This window comes from Phalangium opilio, unplaced genomic scaffold, assembly GCF_054372755.1.
Source record: "Phalangium opilio isolate 3A_F unplaced genomic scaffold, DU_Popi_V2 ptg000056l_1, whole genome shotgun sequence".
NCBI lineage: Eukaryota > Metazoa > Arthropoda > Arachnida > Opiliones > Phalangiidae > Phalangium > Phalangium opilio.
Window position 1 is genome coordinate 3074467 of NW_028324175.1, and position 8673 is coordinate 3083139.

Below are 8673 nucleotides of genomic sequence, written 5' to 3' on the forward strand. Positions count from 1 at the left end.
GAATATCGTTACATTTGCTTGAATTAAAGCAAAAAGTATAAAAATAATGGTTTCAGTGGTTATTTTTGAAAATAGTGAAGAAATACTCAAAATATGCTTCTTTGGCCGTGAAACGTCGATTTTGAAAATGTTATTAAAAATCAAGGTAAATTTTTAATTATTGTACAATCGAGATGAAATCACTTTCAATGAGTGTTTTATAGGGAATTAAGCTGAATTCGGTCAATCATTTCTCCAGAAAAAAATGCATTCAAAAGTGTACCGAAAAAATCGCATGTTTTTTTTCTTCAAGATACAAAATCCGTGACAACGATTTCTTATTGAAATTTGAATTTTAACAGTTTGTTGAATGAATATCGTTACATTTGCTTGAATTAACGCAAAAATTACAAAAATAATGGTTTCAGTGGTTATATTTGAAAACAGTGAACAAATACTCAAAATGTTTTTCTTAGGCCGAGTTACGTCGATTTTGAAAATGTTATTAAAAATCGAGGTACATTTTTATTTATTGTTCAATCGAGATGAAATCACTTTTAATGAGTGTTTTATAGGGAATTAAGCTGAATTCGGTCAAAAATTTCTCCAGAAAAAAATGCATTCAAAAAAGTACCGAAAAAATCGCATGTTTTTCTTCTTCAAGATACAAAATCCGTGACAACGATTTCTTATTGAAAAATTTAATTTTAACAGTTTTTTGATTGAATATCGTTACATTTGCTTGAATTAAAGCAAAAAGTATAAAAATAATGGTTTCAGTGAACATATTTGAAAATAGTGAAGAAATACTCAAAGTAAGCTTCTTTGGCCGTGAAACGTCGATTTTGAAAATGTTATTAAAAATCGAGGTAAATTTTTAATTATTGTTCAATCGAGATGAAATCACTTTCAATGAGTGTTTTATAGGGAATTAAGCTGAATTCGGTCAAACATTTCTCCAGAAAAAAATGCATTCAAAAGTGTACCGAAAAAATCGCATGTTTTTTTTCTTCAAGATACAAAATCCGTGACAACGATTTCTTATTGAAAATTGAATTTTAACAGTTTTTTGAATGAATATCGTTACATTGCTTGAATTAAAGCAAAAAGTATAAAAATAATGGTTTCAATGAATATATTTGAAAATAGTGAAGAAATACTCAAAGTATGCTTCTTTGGCCGTGAAACGTCGATTTTGAAAATGTTATTAAAAATCGAGGAAAATTTTTAATTATTGTTCAATTGAGATGAAATCACTTTCAATGAGTGTTTTATAGGCAATTAAGCTGAATTCAGTCAAACATTTCTCCAGAAAAAAATGCATTCAAAAGTGTACCGAAAAAATCGCATGTTTTTTTTCTTCAAGATACAAAATCCGTGACAACGATTTCTTATTTAAAATTGAATTTTAAGAGTTTGTTGAATGAATATCGTTACATTTGCTTGAATTAACGCAAAAATTACAAAAATAATGGTTTCAGTGGTTATATTTGAAAACAGTGAACAAATACTCAAAATGTTTTTCTTAGGCCGAGTTACGTCGATTTTGAAAATGTTATTAAAAATCGAGGTACATTTTTATTTATTGTTCAATCGAGATGAAATCACTTTCAATGAGTGTTTTATAGGGAATTAAGCTGAATTCGGTCAAAAATTTCTCCAGAAAAAATGCATTCAAAAAAGTACCGAAAAAATCGCATGTTTTTTATCTTCAAGATACAAAATCCGTGACAACGATTTCTTATTTAAAATTGAATTTTAACAGTTTGTTGAATGAATATCGTTACATTTGCTTGCATTAAAGCAAAAAGTATAAAAATAATGGTTTCAGTGGTTATTTTTGAAAATAGTGAAGAAATACTCAAAATATGCTTCTTTGGCCGTGAAAAGTCGATTTTGAAAATGTTATTAAAAATCGAGGTACATTTTTATTTATTGTTCAATCGAGATGAAATCACTTTTATTGAGTGTTTTATAGGGAATTAAGCTGAATTCGGTCAAAAATTTCTCCTGAAAAAAATGCATTCAAAAAAGTACCGAAAAAATCGCATGTTTTTCTTCTTCAAGATACAAAATCCGTGACAACGATTTCTTATTGAAAAATTTAATTTTAACAGTTTTTTGATTGAATATCGTTACATTTGCTTGAATTAAAGCAAAAAGTATAAAAATAATGGTTTCAGTGAACATATTTGAAAATAGTGAAGAAATACTCAAAGTAAGCTTCTTTGGCCGTGAAACGTCGATTTTGAAAATGTTATTAAAAATCGAGGTAAATTTTTAATTATTGTTCAATCGAGATGAAATCACTTTCAATGAGTGTTTTATAGGGAATTAAGCTGAATTCGGTCAAAAATTTCTCCAGAAAAAATGCATTCAAAAAAGTACCGAAAAAATCGCATGTTTTTTATCTTCAAGATACAAAATCCGTGACAACGATTTCTTATTTAAAATTGAATTTTAACAGTTTGTTGAATGAATATCGTTACATTTGCTTGCATTAAAGCAAAAAGTATAAAAATAATGGTTTCAGTGGTTATTTTTGAAAATAGTGAAGAAATACTCAAAATATGCTTCTTTGGCCGTGAAAAGTCGATTTTGAAAATGTTATTAAAAATCGAGGTACATTTTTATTTATTGTTCAATCGAGATGAAATCACTTTTAATGAGTGTTTTATAGGGAATTAAGCTGAATTCGGTCAAAAATTTCTCCAGAAAAAAATGCATTCAAAAAAGTACCGAAAAAATCGCATGTTTTTCTTCTTCAAGATACAAAATCCGTGACAACGATTTCTTATTGAAAAATTTAATTTTAACAGTTTTTTGATTGAATATCGTTACATTTGCTTGAAATAAAGCAAAAAGTATAAAAATAATTGTTTCAGTGAACATATTTGAAAATAGTGAAGAAATACTCAAAGTAAGCTTCTTTGGCCGTGAAACGTCGATTTTGAAAATGTTATTAAAAATCAAGGTAAATTTTTAATTATTGTTCAATCGAGATGAAATCACTTTCAATGAGTGTTTTATTGGGAATTAAGCTGAATTCGGTCAAACATTTCTCCAGAAAAAAATGCATTCAAAAGTGTACCGAAAAAATCGCATGTTTTTTTTCTTCAAGATACAAAATCCGTGACAACGATTTCTTATTGAAATTTGAATTTTAACAGTTTGTTGAATGAATATCGTTACATTTGCTTGAATTAACGCAAAAATTACAAAAATAATGGTTTCAGTGGTTATATTTGAAAACAGTGAACAAATACTCAAAATGTTTTTCTTAGGCCGAGTTACGTCGATTTTGAAAATGTTATTAAAAATCGAGGTACATTTTTATTTATTGTTCAATCGAGATGAAATCACTTTTAATGAGTGTTTTATAGGGAATTAAGCTGAATTCGGTCAAAAATTTCTCCAGAAAAAAATTCATTCAAAAAAGTACCGAAAAAATCGCAGGTTTTTCTTCTTCAAGACACAAAATCCGTGAATACGATTTCTTATTGAAAATTGAATTTTAACAGTTTTTTGAATGAATATCGTTACATTTGCTTGAATTAAAGCAAAAAGTATAAAAATAATGGTTTCAGTGGTTATTTTTGAAAATAGTGAAGAAATACTCAAAATATGCTTCTTTGGCCGTGAAACGTCGATTTTGAAAATGTTATTAAAAATCAAGGTAAATTTTTAATTATTGTTCAATCGAGATGAAATCACTTTCAATGAGTGTTTTATAGGGAATTAAGCTGAATTCGGTCAATCATTTCTCCAGAAAAAAATGCATTCAAAAGTGTACCGAAAAAATCGCATGTTTTTTTTCTTCAAGATACAAAATCCGTGACAACGATTTCTTATTGAAATTTGAATTTTAACAGTTTGTTGAATGAATATCGTTACATTTGCTTGAATTAACGCAAAAATTACAAAAATAATGGTTTCAGTGGTTATATTTGAAAACAGTGAACAAATACTCAAAATGTTTTTCTTAGGCCGAGTTACGTCGATTTTGAAAATGTTATTAAAAATCGAGGTACATTTTTATTTATTGTTCAATCGAGATGAAATCACTTTTAATGAGTGTTTTATAGGGAATTAAGCTGAATTCGGTCAAAAATTTCTCCAGAAAAAAATTCATTCAAAAAAGTACCGAAAAAATCGCAGGTTTTTCTTCTTCAAGACACAAAATCCGTGAATACGATTTCTTATTGAAAATTGAATTTTAACAGTTTTTTGAATGAATATCGTTACATTTGCTTGAATTAAAGCAAAAAGTATAAAAATAATGGTTTCAGTGGTTATTTTTGAAAATAGTGAAGAAATACTCAAAATATGCTTCTTTGGCCGTGAAACGTCGATTTTGAAAATGTTATTAAAAATCAAGGTAAATTTTTAATTATTGTACAATCGAGATGAAATCACTTTCAATGAGTGTTTTATAGGGAATTAAGCTGAATTCGGTCAATCATTTCTCCAGAAAAAAATGCATTCAAAAGTGTACCGAAAAAATCGCATGTTTTTTTTCTTCAAGATACAAAATCCGTGACAACGATTTCTTATTGAAATTTGAATTTTAACAGTTTGTTGAATGAATATCGTTACATTTGCTTGAATTAACGCAAAAATTACAAAAATAATGGTTTCAGTGGTTATATTTGAAAACAGTGAACAAATACTCAAAATGTTTTTCTTAGGCCGAGTTACGTCGATTTTGAAAATGTTATTAAAAATCGAGGTACATTTTTATTTATTGTTCAATCGAGATGAAATCACTTTTAATGAGTGTTTTATAGGGAATTAAGCTGAATTCGGTCAAAAATTTCTCCAGAAAAAAATGCATTCAAAAAAGTACCGAAAAAATCGCATGTTTTTCTTCTTCAAGATACAAAATCCGTGACAACGATTTCTTATTGAAAAATTTAATTTTAACAGTTTTTTGATTGAATATCGTTACATTTGCTTGAAATAAAGCAAAAAGTATAAAAATAATTGTTTCAGTGAACATATTTGAAAATAGTGAAGAAATACTCAAAGTAAGCTTCTTTGGCCGTGAAACGTCGATTTTGAAAATGTTATTAAAAATCGAGGTACATTTTTCTTTATTGTTCAATCGAGATAAAATCACTTTCAATGAGTGTTTTATAGGGAATTAAGCTGAATTCGGTCAAAAATTTCTCCAGAAAAAAATTCATTCAAAAAAGTACCGAAAAAATCGCAGGTTTTTCTTCTTCTAGAGACAAAATCCGTGAATACGATTTCTTATTGAAAATTGAATTTTAACAGTTTTTTGAATGAATATCGTTACATTGCTTGAATTAAAGCAAAAAGTATAAAAATAATGGTTTCAATGAATATATTTGAAAATAGTGAAGAAATACTCAAAGTATGCTTCTTTGGCCGTGAAACGTCGATTTTGAAAATGTTATTAAAAATCGAGGTAAATTTTTAATTATTGTTCAATTGAGATGAAATCACTTTCAATGAGTGTTTTATAGGCAATTAAGCTGAATTCAGTCAAACATTTCTCCAGAAAAAAATGCATTCAAAAGTGTACCGAAAAAATCGCATGTTTTTTTTCTTCAAGATACAAAATCCGTGACAACGATTTCTTATTTAAAATTGAATTTTAAGAGTTTGTTGAATGAATATCGTTACATTTGCTTGAATTAACGCAAAAATTACAAAAATAATGGTTTCAGTGGTTATATTTGAAAACAGTGAACAAATACTCAAAATGTTTTTCTTAGGCCGAGTTACGTCGATTTTGAAAATGTTATTAAAAATCGAGGTACATTTTTATTTATTGTTCAATCGAGATGAAATCACTTTCAATGAGTGTTTTATAGGGAATTAAGCTGAATTCGGTCAAAAATTTCTCCAGAAAAAATGCATTCAAAAAAGTACCGAAAAAATCGCATGTTTTTTATCTTCAAGATACAAAATCCGTGACAACGATTTCTTATTTAAAATTGAATTTTAACAGTTTGTTGAATGAATATCGTTACATTTGCTTGCATTAAAGCAAAAAGTGTAAAAATAATGGTTTCAGTGGTTATTTTTGAAAATAGTGAAGAAATACTCAAAATATGCTTCTTTGGCCGTGAAAAGTCGATTTTGAAAATGTTATTAAAAATCGAGGTACATTTTTATTTATTGTTCAATCGAGATGAAATCACTTTTATTGAGTGTTTTATAGGGAATTAAGCTGAATTCGGTCAAAAATTTCTCCTGAAAAAAATGCATTCAAAAAAGTACCGAAAAAATCGCATGTTTTTCTTCTTCAAGATACAAAATCCGTGACAACGATTTCTTATTGAAAAATTTAATTTTAACAGTTTTTTGATTGAATATCGTTACATTTGCTTGAATTAAAGCAAAAAGTATAAAAATAATGGTTTCAGTGAACATATTTGAAAATAGTGAAGAAATACTCAAAGTAAGCTTCTTTGGCCGTGAAACGTCGATTTTGAAAATGTTATTAAAAATCGAGGTAAATTTTTAATTATTGTTCAATCGAGATGAAATCACTTTCAATGAGTGTTTTATAGGGAATTAAGCTGAATTCGGTCAAACATTTCTCCAGAAAAAAATGCATTCAAAAGTGTACCGAAAAAATCGCATGTTTTTTTTCTTCAAGATACAAAATCCGTGACAACGATTTCTTATTGAAAATTGAATTTTAACAGTTTTTTGAATGAATATCGTTACATTGCTTGAATTAAAGCAAAAAGTATAAAAATAATGGTTTCAATGAATATATTTGAAAATAGTGAAGAAATACTCAAAGTATGCTTCTTTGGCCGTGAAACGTCGATTTTGAAAATGTTATTAAAAATCGAGGAAAATTTTTAATTATTGTTCAATTGAGATGAAATCACTTTCAATGAGTGTTTTATAGGCAATTAAGCTGAATTCAGTCAAACATTTCTCCAGAAAAAAATGCATTCAAAAGTGTACCGAAAAAATCGCATGTTTTTTTTCTTCAAGATACAAAATCCGTGACAACGATTTCTTATTTAAAATTGAATTTTAAGAGTTTGTTGAATGAATATCGTTACATTTGCTTGAATTAACGCAAAAATTACAAAAATAATGGTTTCAGTGGTTATATTTGAAAACAGTGAACAAATACTCAAAATGTTTTTCTTAGGCCGAGTTACGTCGATTTTGAAAATGTTATTAAAAATCGAGGTACATTTTTATTTATTGTTCAATCGAGATGAAATCACTTTCAATGAGTGTTTTATAGGGAATTAAGCTGAATTCGGTCAAAAATTTCTCCAGAAAAAATGCATTCAAAAAAGTACCGAAAAAATCGCATGTTTTTTATCTTCAAGATACAAAATCCGTGACAACGATTTCTTATTTAAAATTGAATTTTAACAGTTTGTTGAATGAATATCGTTACATTTGCTTGCATTAAAGCAAAAAGTATAAAAATAATGGTTTCAGTGGTTATTTTTGAAAATAGTGAAGAAATACTCAAAATATGCTTCTTTGGCCGTGAAAAGTCGATTTTGAAAATGTTATTAAAAATCGAGGTACATTTTTATTTATTGTTCAATCGAGATGAAATCACTTTTATTGAGTGTTTTATAGGGAATTAAGCTGAATTCGGTCAAAAATTTCTCCTGAAAAAAATGCATTCAAAAAAGTACCGAAAAAATCGCATGTTTTTCTTCTTCAAGATACAAAATCCGTGACAACGATTTCTTATTGAAAAATTTAATTTTAACAGTTTTTTGATTGAATATCGTTACATTTGCTTGAATTAAAGCAAAAAGTATAAAAATAATGGTTTCAGTGAACATATTTGAAAATAGTGAAGAAATACTCAAAGTAAGCTTCTTTGGCCGTGAAACGTCGATTTTGAAAATGTTATTAAAAATCGAGGTAAATTTTTAATTATTGTTCAATCGAGATGAAATCACTTTCAATGAGTGTTTTATAGGGAATTAAGCTGAATTCGGTCAAACATTTCTCCAGAAAAAAATGCATTCAAAAGTGTACCGAAAAAATCGCATGTTTTTTTTCTTCAAGATACAAAATCCGTGACAACGATTTCTTATTTAAAATTGAATTTTAACAGTTTGTTGAATGAATATCGTTACATTTGCTTGAATTAACGCAAAAATTACAAAAATTATGGTTTCAGTGGTTATATTTGAAAACAGTGAACAAATACTCAAAATGTTTTTCTTAGGCCGAGTTACGTCGATTTTGAAAATGTTATTAAAAATCGAGGTACATTTTTATTTATTGTTCAATCGAGATGAAATCACTTTCAATGAGTGTTTTATAGGGAATTAAGCTGAATTCGGCCAAAAATTTCTCCAGAAAAAAATTCATTCAAAAAAGTACCGAAAAAATCGCAGGTTTTTTATCTTCAAGATACAAAATCCGTGACAACGATTTCTTATTTAAAATTGAATTTTAACAGTTTGTTGAATGAATATCGTTACATTTGCTTGCATTAAAGCAAAAAGTATAAAAATAATGGTTTCAGTGGTTATTTTTGAAAATAGTGAAGAAATACTCAAAATATGCTTCTTTGGCCGTGAAAAGTCGATTTTGAAAATGTTATTAAAAATCGAGGTACATTTTTATTTATTGTTCAATCGAGATGAAATCACTTTTATTGAGTGTTTTATAGGGAATTAAGCTGAATTCGGTCAAAAATTTCTCCTGAAAAAAATGCAT